Consider the following 16013-nt stretch of genomic DNA (forward strand, 5'->3'; position numbering starts at 1 on the left):
GGGGGGTGAATATTGTTTGCTGCTCTGAAAATTTCTCACGAGCCTTAGATAATCAGATTGTAATTGTAGAAGCTAATCTGCCACAAGAGATGCACAGTGTCTCAACAGACCTTAAGCACTAGTTGAACTAGGAATATAATCAATTAGATAAATTCAGTTAGTAGGCAGATGAGTCAGCAGGAATGTAAAGATCAGATGTGAATATATATCCCGGTTCACTCCAACCCAGTGTTAAGTTCAGTCCCTAGCTTTACTAGGAGTTTTCCACTATAAATAATACCAGATTACAGACACGCGACACCTAATTAAGGTGCTCAACAAGTAGTCTTGAACCCATCCTCTTCAAACTAATGACTATTCTTTGGACCCAACCTCTCTAAGCTAATTCACTCAGCAGAATAAGGATGAAAGGTGTATGAGTTAAAGCTCAGATACACTATTTAGTGTTTACCATGAGTAGCAATGATGTTCCTATATCATGGTCAAAGGATTTTACAATGACTCATCAATATAATTGAAAGAATGATAGCTAGTGAGTTTCTTTTAAGCCGTGAGTATATTGTCCTGTCTCTCTTTCTGTATGCTTAGTTTTCTTTCTTCCTTCTACATGTAATTTTTATAGCCTTTAATATTTTGATCGGTGGAGTGAACTAATGAAGCAAACACAACAACAGCTTCAAATCAGTCTTCAAGTACTCATTGCATTTGTTTTCAGTGTCACGACTTGGATTTTTTATCGCTATTCTTATCTGTAATAATAGTGAAAGCCTCTGATCTCAAATAGATGTTCCAGTCAATGCAGAGGGCTCTTCAGCATTGTAGTTGATAATAATAGAATTTGCTATTGCCGAGGTCATGTTGAACACTTTCCTCTTTCAACTTCGGCATAGGAAACTCTGTTCTGATAAGCATATTTGAATGAGATTAGTCCTTGATCAAAATCAACACTCTTGATCAGCTAGCTTACTTTTTCCTCATGGTCCGCAATATGATTGTTGAGGATTGTAGAGTTGATCCACCAGATTGATTCTTCAATGTCCATTAGTCTTTGTCTTCAGTTTGTTCAAGTGCAAATGAGAGATGCCTTTCTTCAGGTTGAGAGTTTCAGACACCCTTTATCTTTGAACTTTTGCTTGAATAAATATGTACATGAAATTAGTGCATGAAGGGTTTGATTGTGTTGACCTTTGAGCATATTATCATCCTTGATTCATTAGTTGCACTTGCAGATGTTCTTCAGTTGACTCATTGGTGTGGTTTCTTTCACATGTGTTCTTAAATCCATGAATATGAGCTTGATATTCAATATATTCTTCAGTGATTGCATTGCCACGATTTTCTTTGGTGAGTGCACTTTGTAACTAGACTTCGAATGCACTCTCCATAAGACACATTCCATTTGTAATTCAATCTTGTTCTTCGACAAACACAATGTTGAGCTTTCTTCGTGATATTCATCTTCTGCATGTATGATCGTTCAACCCATATTCTTGAAAATTTGACTTTAGTCTTCTTCGAGTGATAACATATGAGCTCCAGAAGACACACACTGGATTCCTTTGGTTGAGACACACATGTGATCTTTTCTTAAGTCTCATTTGTAACCTTCAATTATGCCCAGTCTTGTAGAATAACTTACTTTTCAGCACACTCATGTAACATGTTAGTAAAACCTCACATGTTTATGAAATCATGAAGTGTGATGTTTATCATCAAAACCAAATGTGATAGATGCATAGAGATACATCGATTATAACCGATCAACATCAATCTTAGTTCTTAACAGGTACATCCATTATTCCTGAGGTAGACCTCTTGCAAGGCCCTCTTGACCTCTGTCAATGACCCCATTTGAGAAGGTGGTGGTTACCTTTTTGAATGATGAAGAAGGTTGCAAAAAGGTTGGAAATGCTTAAAATAGGTGGGAACTGTAAGGAAGCATTGTTGAAAAATGCCTTGCACAATTGTGGATCTCACTGAAGAAGACAGAGAAGTGGAGGAAAAGGTATAAAAGCCTTTGCAAATTAAAGATAGGAATGGAATAATGTTCTTCCTTTTTATCGCAGAAGGGTGGGAAAAACATCTTACCATGTGTCATTCACTGTAAAAATAGATGGGAATTTGCATGCCTGACAAGAAAAAACTATCCACTTTGGGTGTGCCATGTGACCTGCTAGTCTGGTACTACTTCATCGGTGCATGATCTCCACCATGCACATACGAAAAGTTACTGCACATACTCATCTCGAAGGATCATGTCTCAAATTTCATAAGGATGGCAATTTTAAGCACCCATAATTCCCTTGCCAAAACTGAACTTCAACAGTTTTATTTCACAAGTGTTGATCTGCTCTCGAGCACAACTTCAACCCTTGTCTCCAATTGATTCCAGGGTAGTTATAACATTGCCTGGCTTTCTTTTCAGGCATAGCATGTAGCAGGACGCACTAGCTTGGCACCAGTTACGAGGACATTCGACATAACACAAATGCCTTATCATCCTAGAGACAAGTGTTCTTGATTAGGCCAACAATCTTAATCCTTATGGGGATAAATGGGTTATGTCTGACTCAGCATCCTTGGAATTAGAATAGGACCAACTTCCATGGCTAAGAGACGCCCAACCACATACATGCCATGTCATGCCAGCTAGTACTAGGAGTTGTTCTCCTTGCCAAAGCACAAATAGTTGTGATTTGTCTTGTATTTGTCCACTGCAGAATCTGCTCCTCTAGCATTGTCGAATAGACTTCAAGGGACAGATCATATGCATCTCGGGGTCTAGTTAGACAATCACATTCTTGCGTATAAATAGAGAAGCACCTCCAAAGTGCATGGGACTATGGGTTAGTGTTCATTTCTCTATATTCTTCCATAGGCTTTTTATATAAACATGACTGTATATCGATGTGTAAATACTGACTCGATGCTTGGAGAGACCTATTCATGTAACCCATGCGACGAAGGATCGCATTCATGCTGCAACGACCTTGTGGACAACCTGCTCAAATCCAATACAAATATATGTGGAATTGTCTTTATAGGTTGTTTGAGGTTTGTAGATGCTCAGGGAATAGGTTAGGCATAGCATTTTCTTGAAGGTTGGATTGTTGCACATGTACTCTGCATTTTCTGCTTGTTGGAGTATTTCTGATACTCTAAATCAATTAACTGATTCTTATCTTGTACTGATAAAAATAAACTAATGCCTTTCTATTCTATATTTTTCCACACCTCAATGGCTATATTATTTATATATGGTTTAATTGTTTTCCATTACCCATCCTCTTTGTTGCTTCTTTTACATTAGGTTCTGAAGCCTATCACAAAATGAATAATTTTGCTCATCTTATGTTGTGTTTAGCCTATTTCATGTCTTCATTAGATGTGCTGTGAAAGTAATCCATCCATATTCCCTTGATATATTGTAATGTAACTAGGGATGGTGATCACACCCAGTGACATAAATAATCGGTTGTTGTATATTAACATGAGTTCACCTCCTTTTATGAAGGATTATATTAGCAATGTGTACCCAAAAATTTGGTCAAAACTATCCTTTATTTTTTAAATAAACTTAAGTCGTTGCCAAGGTTATTTTAGTAAAAATAATTAAAAATTTGTCATCCTCTCACCCAATTCATTTACTAATTTCTCTAAAAGCTGTATAGCAGCCGTGTACAACATCCAGCACTCCAAAAAAATGGTGTTTTGTCAAATGGATAAAAAACAATTTTTTTTTAATGTTGGTTATGAAAATATTCAATTGTGATATTCCTTAGCTTTACTTAAATTCAAATCTAATTCGTTTCTGTGCCTAAATATATTAAATATCAAAAGGGTCACTTGTATTATTGTTTTAGTCTTAAATATTATTGAAGTTTAATGAGATTTTTTAGGGTTTAGGATGATGCCATGAGGTTAGGGTTGAGTGTTATGGTGGGTAGGGGATGGACGACAGGTAGGGATGACAATGGGTACTCAGACATGTGAATACTTGCAGATAATACTCACAGCGGGTCGGACTTGGGTCTGTGTTTTTGGACTCAAGTAATTGAGATTTGAAGTTTTGAAATTTGTTGTTGGATGAGTCTGAGTAATGAGATACATAGACCTGCAGTTACTTGGATACGCTATTACTTCATATATAGTAACATAATGGTAATATCATATTAATCATAATTGTAATGTTATATTTTTAATCCATAATTGTAATATAATAATAATATATTTTTAATCCGCTATTAATTATTGTATTATAGGATCATAATTGGTGTTGCATTAAATTGAGGGGCTACCTAGATCAAGTATGAGATCATTAAAGATTCATTAAAAATGTAACTAAAAAATAAAAAATAAATATGTTGGATTCAAGTCTTCAATGAGTAACAATAATAAATAAGTAAGAAAAGAAAATATATCATATGGCCTCACGACTTTTTATGAGAATATTTTGAAACGACAATCTAAATTATTTTAAATAATTAAATTATTTTTATAAATAATGAATACTCATTTTTACCTCATGATTTGGTTCAAATTCTTATTTCTTTTAAATTTCAACGTATAAATTTTATTTATTTTCTTATGATAAATAAGGACCATCATTTTCTTCTTGTACATGACTTATGAAATGTCTGGACTGTTTATGCCGGAGCCATAATTTGTTGTTATGGAATGATATGTCATTCTTAAAGAAAATATATTTAATATGCTGATTTGAATCTTCATTTAATAGATAGAAATGATGTAATAAATACAAAATAGGAATTGTAGGGGTTCACCGTTAAGATAAGGGTTTCACATTAGAAAATGAAGGATTTTTTTCTAATAACCTTTTTTCTTAATATTGAGGCAACAAGACACAATTTATGTACACCGAGTGAATCACAACTATGACAATTTCAAAGATTTTATGTTCTTTAAAAAAAACATCATCTATTTAATGACAATTTCTATGGGCATTTATTCTAGGAAATCCGTGCAAAAGCCATGAGTTTTAGAAAAAGAATTCTATAGAGCCGAATATAACATGTGGTATTTGAAGGCAAAGTCATTTTTATAATGCTGTGTTGTATTTAAATTAACTATTTAGAATTAGATTTTAATTATTATTCAATTTTTTTAATATCTTATCAATATTTTATTAATATTTCTATAAATGAGTTTAACTGATCCCAATTTATGTGTGCATCACATATAAGAGAGAAAATATATATATATATATATATATATATATATGATATTGTATGAGTTTTATATATTAATATTGTATCATCTACTATTTATGTTTAATTATTATTGACTCTTCAAAAAAAGTAATAAATTAAATGGTAAATAATACATTGATTATAAATTTTATACTGATAGTTCATAGATTTTATACTCTATCTAAAATGTGCATGTTAAATGGGTCCAAAATCTCAATAATAAGTAAAACTTGTGGTGATGAAAGACACATGACATAGTGTACAAGGAAAATTAGGTCCATAAAAGGGAAATAGGCTGATATCAATATCAAAGTCACACATTTCATCAAACATCAGAATGATAGACAATATCTTGCAAATAAGAAGAAAACCCTGCAAATATTCGTGATTTTATTTAAGAATTAAGTTTTGGGAAAAATAAATAAAAGAAAAATGAAAACTTCAGAATCATCACATATATTTTATGGTTCTCAAGCTTTTTTCTTTCATATGCTACTTTACAGAAATCAACTTACAAAAGGACGATAAGTTTATACATGAAATAAAACACAGCATAAAAATATGCATGTTATTGCATAGAACACTCATTGATTTCCACGCTATTTCCCTTTTATTTTGCACCTACCTTTCCTTGTACATTCACATCATCGTTTTTGACAAGGATTGACAACACTTCATGGGTCCCATATAGTATGACTAAAACAACGTCTCTCATTTCCAAGTATTTGCTTCCTTTCCCGTGTAATCAACTTCTTTCTTGGCACACTTTCCCTTTAAATGGTATATAAAAAAAGCCATCAATTAAGTTGCTGTAACATTAAACTAAGCTAGGGAAATATAAATTAACTGACTAATTTTTTGTTGTTATTCCTTCTAAGCTTAAAAGTTAAAAATAAACTTCTATAGTACTTAGAAGATTCATGTAACAAGCGTAGGTGCACTTTACTTTCTTATCAAAAGATAGAAGATGTAAATAAAAGGAAGCAACTTTGTACTTTTTATTATGCACCGTTAGTATAAAGATTTATACAACGCCACTTCATTCGTCATTTATTTTATTACTTTTTTTTATGAATATAATATATATGCATTGTTAGTATAAAAATTTACATATGTAATATATTATTCACCTTTCATTTGTATTCAATATTTTGAAGAACTAATGATGATTAAATATAAACAGTGATGATAAGTGACAATATATAAAACTCATATACTACATACATTTTTTCTTTTTTATAGTCATTCATTTGTATTACTCAAATTTAAAAGTCAATAATACTAAAATATGAATGATGGATAATACAGTAATAATGTAAAAATCTATTATACTATAAATATAATTTTCTAATTTGTTTAACCTATAATAAAGACAAGTCTTTTTTTTATCCTTATGCCATTGCTCCATCAAGTATATTGTTCCCATGGTTGACACATAAAATGAAAATTATTTGGAGTTTAATATTTATACACTATTATTGTCAAGTTTTATATTTTTTTTGGTTTCCCACATATATTATCGCACTTGAGGCAATTCTATCCGAGCCGGAAACATCCACAAGTATGTGAGGCTAACTCTTCCAGCATGTATTTTTTCCATCCAAAAAACTCGAATCCGAGACCTTTCTTAAGAGAAATCAAGGATGTACGACTTGAATCAACACTCGTTGGTAGTATCAAGTTTTATATAGTTAATTACATTTATTTAGAGTAAATAATCTTTAAGATATGAATGATAAATAATGTGTTAACATTGTGAAGAGCTCTTATGTTATGTACGGAAATTATATTCTCATTTATTTTTAGGAACACAAGTATAATTGTTATCATCTTTGATTTGTTGAAGAAAATGTATTTAAATTAAAAGTTTAACTATTAAGTATTTTTCTGATCAATCAAAGTTGATAACATATAAATTGACACACTTTATATGACAAAAGATGTGTTCATTTAATTTTGGGCATTTAGTAAATATTCATTAATTTGTTCTTAATTATGGCAATTCTTTTGTTACATACTATTATGCTAAGAGGAGTTATTGTTCCTATTTCTCCATTAGAATTTTAGTGCACTTTTATCGGGACTACTTTTTCCTTGTGTAATTATTTTAAGGAGAGCTAATCGTAAAATTAAGACCTTACAATCAAAATAAGATATGATTTTGTAAAGTAGTAGGTAATCTTATTTCATACGCAAGTTAATCTCTTAATATACATAAAATTAGGAGCAAGATAATTTTTAAAACATGGATAAAATTGAAACATTTTAGGGTAGAAACTAAAAACTCAGGTCTAATTAGTTAACTGAAGTACCTCCTAATTGACAAATTATTGATATGCTAATATATTTCCCACATTATAATGAACTTACGAAAGAATATGTTACAATTTGAATTGAAGAGGCTTTGTTTACAAAAAATATCGGTATATTAGTGAATAGGTCTTGTTTACTCGTTTGAGCGTAAAGAACCTAAGATGAGAATAATACTCTTGATAAAAAATCTTAAGAGACTAGGTTTGATATAACGCGTAGATGTCTGGAGAAGATTTATTAATTTGTTAAACCTATAATTTGATCAGTTATATAGTGCATGATATCTTGTTGCCCTTAATGATTAGACGTACCCAGAGTAGTGTGGAAGGATAAATCAATTTGTCTGATTTTTATCTTTAACTTAATTGCCTAATTTGTTCACTATTATACTTGTCTAATAAAAGGGGTATATTTAACTTGTGTGCATCAAATGTCTCACCCATACTTTTAAAACAAAAATAAAAAATAAAAAAGATATAAAATAAAAGTGAACCACTTTCATAATAATGTTTTCAATCAAATTTGAGGATATTTTCTAATACAGGGAGACAAAATGCTAAATTAGGTTTGAAGGAAGATTATTTAATATACAAAATAAATTATAATGATGGATGAATTGTAATTCATATTTGTCTGATAGGATTTTTGTTAACTTTTATATCGTTACAAATTTTTCCATTGATAAAGGTCTCAATCATAAAGTAGTACTTAATCTTGACTTTCATATCCAAGATAATCTCTTTCGTACACAAAAATAATGGCATTAAATATCAAAATAAAGACACTCAGTTAAAATTAAATTATACTTTTTAAATAATGGATTTAACTAATAATAGAAAAGAAAATTGCATGTTTTTAAATTACAGTTTAAAATATAAAGATAATTTGTTCTTTCAGAGAAAATTAAAGGCTCTCATGGAATCAACCCATGAGTTACTTCTTTGTTCTCCATTGATTTCAAGGTTCTTCAAACATAGTAGCCGTGCTGATTCTTGATTTTGTAGCTAACACTACCACATTGGCACATTCTTCTGAGGCATCTTCCCTTTTGAGCAAACAAACATGACAAATTAAACTTTAATCAATATTATCAAACACGTAAATATTACTCATATAATATAACATGAGAATGTAAAGGTAATTAATTTAAGATAAGGTAATGAATTGAACCTTAAGGTTCTTTAGCAAACTATGTATATGTTATGTAAATATTTAATAGTTGTACTATGTATATGTTATGTAAATATTTAATAGTTGTGTGCTTTTGAAGTAGAAAAAGAGCAGGACTAATGAAGAAGCTAAGAAGGGAATATCTATAATAATCATTTATTGTACTTCTTCATTTATTTAGATATCATATCTATCATAATCATTTATACTATATATTCTTCTCTTTATTCAGTTATTTAGATCTCATGTCTATAATTATCATTTGTACTTTTTTTATTAATATAATATCAACTTTGGTAATAGCAGCTTTGGATTGCTTTTTTATTTTTCTCATTACATAAAGAGAAAAAACATATCAACAATTTGTGGAAAACAATTACATATTTTGATTAATAAAATTTTATTATTTTGATACATTTACAAATTTTGTATACTCACTCTTATTGTTTGTAAGCATTTTACATAGAACATTTTGCTTATTGTCAAAATGTTAAATCTTGAATAACTTTTCTATCTTAATATATGGATATTAACATTCAATTTGATTTTTATTATGTAATGACATGTTACAATACTTTCCTACGTTACATTCGCCTTTTGAGGATGTGAGAATTTTCATTCCTTCTATCTTCACCATTTTGTAAACACCTGTCACTAATATTTTCTAATAACTAATATTTTATAATAACTAATAGTTTCTAATAACCAATAGATAGTATTTTCAATAAACATTCTCTTACATTTTTTTTACTTCTTGGTATCTAATTTTTAATAGGATTCCAAAACTTTTTAATTTCTATCTTTGATTTCTTATATTGCAATTTTTTAAGCTCTATTATTTTCTTTAATTCTATTTCATTTTGTTTCTTCAGTATCCTTCCTCACTAAGCCTCATTTGAAACGGGAAAAATTGGAAGTACTTAATAAATAATCACTTTTCTGTTTTAAATAAACATTTGTCTCTGATCTTAACTCCACATCTTCTCTGGTAATCAAGATAGTATTTTAAATAAACCACCTAATACATTCTTTTCTTGTCACTTGCTCACCATAAAAAATAGCTCCACATACATTTTTTAGAATTGAATTCAAATGTTTTTAATTTATTTTCAGTTACATATTTAGTAAATGTATAACCGTTTTCATAATTATTTTATTCTTTTGATTTACATGTTATATTATTTGATATGATCTTATTATTAATTTAATGTGTGGATATTATAAATAAATTCATTTTAAAATTATGGCACATGTATCATTTGATAATTTGATATGATCTTATTATTAATTCAATGTCTTCTCATTCTCTTATAGTAATATAAATAAATTTGAATAATTATAGACTTCAATACTATGATTAGCTTGTTCTTTATTTTCTTCCATTTCTTTATTATTTAGATCTCATATTTATGTTAATTATTTATACTATTTTTTGTCATAATAAAATTTAAATATTCAATAAAATAGTTTTTGAAGTAGAAAAGACTAAGTTGTTTTACATAATAATTTTTGTTATTATTTTGTTTATATTGTTATTTGGGGTGAATCTTCTGTAATGTTATTTGTTATTTGAAGTTATCACGTGTAATAAATTAAAAACAATGATGCAGAAACAAAGATTTTAAACCTCGTAGTGGACTAAAGTTTGATTTAGTAAGATTCAACATAAACAATGTTGTTTATGTTGTTAAGATTTATTATTTCAAATGATTGATTCAGAGTTATATTTTTATGCTTTTGTTTTGTAACCATTTTGTCATACATGACTATTTTTTGCTTCAACTCATACAATTTTAATATTTATATTGTATTATTAAATTAATATAATTTTCTATTTAACTAAAAAAAATCATTTATTTATAAATATTAAGTGCATTTTCCTATACTAACATGGAGCTGACACGTGCAAATGCAAATTTATATTACTTGTCTATTTACTATATAACAAAATAAACTCCCATCACCTCATCAATTGCCACATAACATCTTCTCCTTCACACCACCTCATTAATTGCCATATGTCATCTCTTCCTTCATTTTCCCCTCTCCTAAATGATTCCATGGTAATCATATGTACATTCTCACATTATATTTGTCATTTCTTGACAATTATTGCATTTTTTAAGATGTAATACATTTGAATTGTTATTGAGATCTATGACTCTCTCTTTCTCTTCCAACATTCTTTTTCTCTCAACAATCTTTTTTTTCTCCAGTTTCATTTCATTTCATTAAGTCTCTTCATTATCATCTTTTTTTCTTTCTCTTTCAATCACCCTTTAAAGTGCATTTATTTATTTATTTTGTAGATCTAATCTTTAGTACATTTTTCATTGAACTTTTGGGTTATTTTGTAGATCTGTTCTTATTTTATCATTGATTTTTTGTATAATTTTTTATTGATTTCCTTATTTTATAGACTGTTCTCACTAATTTCATTATTTTGTAGATATATTCTTCTCACAATTTTTCCCTTTAGCGTTTGATAAACAAATGTCTCTTGCTCAAAGAAGATCAAACCTTCAAAACATATGGTATGTACCCAATCTCCATTATATTATATATTCACCTACAATATTTCATTTATTTGTCTATTTATTTTTGTTAATAATATATTTATCTCCTAATCTTATCTCATTGTTATCATTTTCTCTCTTTATTTATAGTTTGGTTCTCCCCTGAAACATCTCTGCAAGTTAATTTTCTCTATTCGCATCTCTTATCTTACTTATACACTTATTTATTCAAAGAATCATTATTTTAATTTTTTGTTTTGCATGTTTCAGAAACACATAGTGTTAATCATCCTCTTTGAAATTTTACTTAAACCTCATTACCTTATTTAATTGTTTGCTTAGAAATTTGTATTGTTTGGGTCAACAACACAATATAATGTTTTTGTTTTTTATTTCTCGATTTTTAGCATTCTTATATGAAGAAGAATAATGTCTTCATTTTTATTTGATTTATAATTTTTTTAATTTATTTCTGATTTCCAAATTTTAAGCAATTCTCATTATGAACATAAATTTGCAGAATTATAACTAATAAATTTTGATTGTGATAATCAATTGATTCAATTTATATTTTGTTTAAATTATTTATAATTTCTAAATTTTAGGCAATGCTAATTATGTAAATAAATTTGTAGAATTATAACTAATAAATTTGTGCAATAATAATTAATTTCATTTATATTTTATTTTGTTTTAACATAATAAATAATATAACATATGATTCAAAACTCATGAAGAAATAGAATAGTTTGAATTTTTTGTGTAAGTTACAGAAATAGAATATAAATTTGCGAATCAGTTACAAAATGGAAAGAATCAATTACTAACATAAATCAAAACATATATGAAAGACCATTTATTATAAATTATAATGGAATATAACGTAAATCATTCGTTATAAACATGAATTAATTATGATTTAATTTCTACTTTAAAATTATGTATTAAAGTTGTTATGAAATTTTAAAAGATATTTTAAATACATTAAATGGAATGTTGCAGTTACATATTTAAATAGATTTTAAAACGTTATCAATTAATATCATTTAATCATTTTTAAAACATAAATAGTAGAAAACCAATCTTATTACTAATAGAAAGAATAAACTATGATATTATAACTAATATGGAAATCTGTTGAAATTTTTCCTCACATAAAAATGATAGACAACGAATTTATTTCATAAAAATAACAATTTTTAGTACTAATTAGAAGAAATGTAGATAGTTCTCTTACTTTCCTGGAATGAAGGAATTTGGGGCATTAATAACGAAATAAGAATTTTGGAGCAATAATAACGATGTTTTAGGGTCATAAGATAATATGATAGTTAAGCTGAAAGAGTTTAAGGAATGAGGTGGATGAAGTTGTGGGTTCGAAACGCACCCATAACAAACTTAAAACAATAAAAAATGAGTTACAGTGTGGTTTGATTGTTAGGAGTGGAGTGAAGGAGATTTAAGATTTGATTATCACTCACAACAAATACTAACATACTAATTATTGTTAATTGAAAGAATATGTTATCATATTATAATTAATAAGGAAATCTTTTGTTATTATGTCTGGCATAAAAATGATAGACATTGAATTTATTTCTTAAAAATAACAATTTTTAATATTAATTATTTAAATAGATTTTAAAACATTCCAATTTAATTATTTTTAAAAACTTTAATATCAGAATAATTATTATATGTTATAATAATTAATAAAGAGATATTTTGATATTTAATTTATTTCATAATAATAATTATTTTTAATATTAATTAGAAGAAAAGTTGGTAATTCCTAAATGTTTCATTTCCTATAATTAAGGAATTGGGGTACTAATTATGGAGCGGGGATTCACTTACTCTAAGTAAGTTTTTTACACTTATTCCTTATCTTAGCCATCAATTATATGGATAACTAATAGTTTAGATCTGCTCACTAATTCAAACAATTAGATTTCCCTATAATTGATGGATAAGATGTGTAGTAAGTTTAAAAAACTTACTCTTGCGATAAGTGGATTCCTCCTCTTAATTATGGTGATTTAGTTTCTATTTTAAAATTATGTATTAAAGTTGTTATGAAAATTTGAAAACATATTTTAATTATAGTAAATGGTAGTAATTATACATTTAAATAGATATTAAAACTTTATCAATTAATATCATTTAATCATTTTATGTGTCATATATCTTTCCCCACAAATTATTAAAATATTATTGTATAAAAATTGTATGAATGAAGATATATAATCAAGACAATGATATAATTCTAAAATATTATAATAAACTATTATAATTGTACATAATCGCTAACACAAAAATATAATAACATTAGTATGTATTAGTTAAATTATATTTTTTTACGATTCTCATAACTACGTCATTACCTACCTAATGACATATAAACTTTTGTTAATTTTGATTATCCAATAGATGTTATAGTTAAAAGTACTTATCCAGATATAGAAGTTTGCTAAAAAAATAAAGAGTTTTTATAACCAAGGATAATACTTGCATCAACTATTGAAATTATTGAACAAATAAATGAATTTTTTTTAGTTTAATTCCAAGTAAATTTTTTTATAATTCAATTCAATTAGTTATTAAGTTGAAGCAAATATTTTTAAACTTCACAATATTAGGTGATAAAAATAAATACAATAATTATGACTCTATTGATATGTGTAATACTAATGAGGACCAAAATTCAACATATTAACTCGTCAATTTTTAAATGTATTTATAATTTTTGGTCTCCCTGATCATATAATCAAGTTTTTCCACAATATGATATTGTGTATAGTTAATATTTGTGAGATTGAATAATGAATGACATTGAATTTTGAAAAATATATTACTTTCAAAATAACAAAATTTGGTTGTTCATTATCTTAAAGAAACAATATAGATATAATATATATGTTCTTAATCATGTGGTAAAAAATACCGCTCATGCATTCGCACGGGTAACTTACTAGTAACCATTAAAAACAAGTGCCAACTTTTGAATCATATGACAAATATCTAATATTTCAATAAATAATATAAAGATAAATAAAAATTTCTACTATTTTATAAATATAAGAGGTTAATATGAATTATATGATGAAACAAGTATATATAATGATAAGGGTAAACTATAATAACTTATACATAAATAATATCTCCCAAAATCAAATAACATGTTATTATTTATAGTTGTTCATAATAAAGATAATCATGTATATCTATATTTATATCTATATCTATATATATCTATACTATATATAAAGGTAAAACATGGTGTAACTTCCACTATGATGTAATTTCTACTTCCTATTTTGCCCTTCATATTATTTATTTTTTACAAAAAACTATAATTCTAATTAATCACCACCAAGACATTGATTAACTATATCTCTCACATTAAACTAAACATTATCATAAACACACAAAAATTATAATATAAATTACACTCAATACAACAAATATATTCTAAATATAAAAAATAAAATATATAAAAATTAAATACCTAGTACCATACAATATTGACTAGCAAATACGAAGTGCCTGTACATACTAGTAATAGTAATTTTAATAATAATATATTGGGGAGAACATTCTACTATTTCTTCATATCTAAACATTACAATACATTCTTATTCTAAATTGACTATATTATTGTATTTATTTAATAATTACATAACATGTATCAATTATTAAATTTTATCACAAATCAAATATTTCAATCAAATGATAAGAATAAAATATAATAACCTATATATGTGATGCCCCGAAAATTACTCCAAAAAATCTTGCTCAAAAATGGGTAATTTTTTTTTTAAATAATGGTGCCATATAAAATTTATTTCCTTATATTCGTTTCATTTTTGGAATATCACTTTAAGTAAGATACAATGCGAAAAATCAAAAATCATTACTTAATGGTAATAAAAATAACTCAATATAACTTCGAATCATACTTCATTTGAATACCATAAAATGTTGATACGAAGTACAAGGTAGAATCCTAATCGTCGCCCAAATAAAACTACTCACAAAATAAATACCCTACACAGGTACACTAATCAGAACGCAAAATAGAAATGGAAACAACTCCTAGCGGCTAGCCTCAGCATCTGCGGGTGTGATGGAACACTCGCTTGGATCCTCCTCTATCTCTGAGTCGGAGGAGAGGTTGACAACTTCAATGGAGTCCTCAATGTTAATCAACTCCACGCAGTCATCCTCTTCAGCTGCTGGCTCGTCTTCCTCCACCTGGAGGTTTGGCATCGTCCGACAGGCTGCTCTCCTCCATACTGGGGAATTCATCGCATCATCCTAAGTCTGTCGCCTCCTGGAAGGTCCTGCAGCATTTGGCCCCTGAGGGGTCACAGACTGGGTCGATGGCACAGCAGGTGCCGGTCTACGAGGTGGCAAGGTAAAGAAAGCTTCCAGCTCCTCGTGATGGTAGGGAAAGCGCATGAAAGATCCATCACACACCATCTCAATCTCTAAGGCACAAGGGCCTGTGTAGGTGTATCTATGACCATCACTACTCCATGCCCCCTCCTGGGACATCGTAAAGCGGTAACTCTGAATCCTGACCGCGCGATCCATCTGAACAAGATGTGAATAGAAGAAAAATAGAAAGAAAAGAGAGTAAAACATCTAATGAATATTACTCATTGACGGCGTAGAATTACAAGAAATATTACATCCAGACAGACACGCATAATAACACAATATATACATCACATATAAAAAATGCACAATGATGAATGATGTTATAATATCAAATTATGAGGATCAAAGTCCACAATCTCAA

This window comes from Lupinus angustifolius, chromosome LG04 (assembly GCF_001865875.1).
Source record: "Lupinus angustifolius cultivar Tanjil chromosome LG04, LupAngTanjil_v1.0, whole genome shotgun sequence".
Taxonomy (NCBI): Eukaryota; Viridiplantae; Streptophyta; class Magnoliopsida; order Fabales; family Fabaceae; genus Lupinus; species Lupinus angustifolius.